This window comes from Mustelus asterias, chromosome 8 (genome assembly GCF_964213995.1).
Source record: "Mustelus asterias chromosome 8, sMusAst1.hap1.1, whole genome shotgun sequence".
In the NCBI taxonomy this organism is placed as follows: Eukaryota; Metazoa; Chordata; class Chondrichthyes; order Carcharhiniformes; family Triakidae; genus Mustelus; species Mustelus asterias.
In genome coordinates this window covers 26,861,053-26,862,865 of record NC_135808.1, presented here as the reverse complement: position 1 = coordinate 26,862,865, position 1,813 = coordinate 26,861,053, and the positions used below count along the sequence as shown (strand labels likewise).

General features: G+C 50.8%; 1 non-coding gene across 1 annotated transcript; it reads right to left on the bottom strand.

The window, feature by feature from the left end:
• Positions 1-1,328: 1,328 nt before the first annotated feature.
• On the bottom strand, positions 1,329-1,400 carry trnat-cgu (transfer RNA threonine (anticodon CGU)). The gene has a single exon. It is a non-coding gene; the product is annotated as a tRNA-Thr (tRNA).
• Positions 1,401-1,813: the final 413 nt, after the last annotated feature.

Here is a 1,813-nt window from a genome sequence, read left to right as displayed (position 1 = left end):
CTTTAGCCTGGATTTGTGGCCTCCTCGCGCCCGTCACAACGCCGAGACACCATCCCCTACCCTGGCTGTCCCCCTGAGTGATCAATCAATGTGATCGATTGCCCAGCACACGGCTGGGAGCCTCCGCGCCTCATTTCCCAGTGAATAGCCGGAGGGGAGGGGCTCGGAGAAGGAGGCGGGGATGACCAGGAACCTATTCTGTCCGGAGAAGAGAATTTGCTTTTCAGATGAAGCTGGGGGTCCATTAAACAGCGGGAGGGGAAGGGGGTGGCGGAGCTGGAACCAGAGAGTGGAGTTTGGGCGATGGGAAAATCCAAAGGCAAAAAAAAGGATTCACAAACTGAGACTGAATGGGTCAGAGTGACACACATGCACACACACGCTCTCTCTCACAGACACACACACTCACACACTCTCTCTCACACATACCCTCACACACACACACTCTGTCTCACTCACACACACAGATTCACACAGACACACACATACAGACACATACACAAACACACACACACACTCTGTCACACAAGCACATAGTCACACACACGGCACAGACATACAGATATGCACTCACACAGAAAGAGACAGGCATAAACACATGCACACAGGACACAAGCAGAACACAGACACACAGACACAGGACACACAGAAATACAAAGACATACACACAAACAACATAGACACAGGACATACACAGGCACGCACACACACACAGAACATAGACACACACACAGGGCACACACAGATGCAGGGCACTCATATGCACACAGATAGACACAAACACACAGACACATACACATGCCCCTGGCTGGTATCTAATAAAATAGATATTAAAGGGACAGTTTCACTGTTGACCAGGTTCTTAGAAATCTTAGAAACCCTACAGCACAGAAAGAGGCCATTCGGCCCATCGAGTCTGCACCGACCACAATCCCACCCAGGCCCTACCCCCATATCCACCCACTAATCCCTCTAACCTACGCATCCCAGAACACTAAGGGCAATTTTAGCATGGCCAATCAACCTAACCCGCACATCTTTGGACTGTGGGAGGAAACCGGAGCACCCGGAGGAAACCACGCAGTCACGAGGAGAATGTGCAAACTCCACACAGACAGTGACCCAAGCCGGGAATCAAACCCAGGTCCCTGGAGCTGTAAAGCAGCAATGCTAACCACTGTGCTACCGTGCCGCCCTAAATTTACCATTACGAATAACCCTCATTAGCACCCTAAAAAATCGTCTTAATTATGATAAACCTACTAGAAAAAGCAGCCCGCGCCACCTTCATTTGCTGAAATACAGGTCTGCACGTAACAGCAACATTTAGGCACGGACGGGGATTGAACCCATGCTCTTTGGTTTACGAGACCAACGCCTTTCCACTTGGCCACCGCGCCTTCGCGGTTGTAAGGACAAAGAGTGCTTCAGCTTCTTATAAACACGAGAGGTGATGACCAAAGGTGGCAGCATTGAAGGCCTGCCTCTCCAAAGCCCTTTTGATTTGTTTTCATTCTTTTTTCCCCTTCTTCCCTACATTCCTGTCAGGTCCTCTGATCTGCCAGGGGCCCCGAGGAGTCAGAGGGAAGCGTCTGACCCGCTCCCTGTGCTCCCGGTCGAGTGACTACACCCACCAATCAGGGACAGGGGTAGAACTGTCACTGACCGCTCCTGCGCAAAAGCAAGGGCGTAACTAACAATCGGGCCTTCCAGTCTGCTTTGCCGTTGAATAAGGCCATGGCTGATCTTTTACCTCAGGTACAGATGCAGCACGTAATAAAAAAGGCAAACGGGATGTTGGCATTTATTGCAA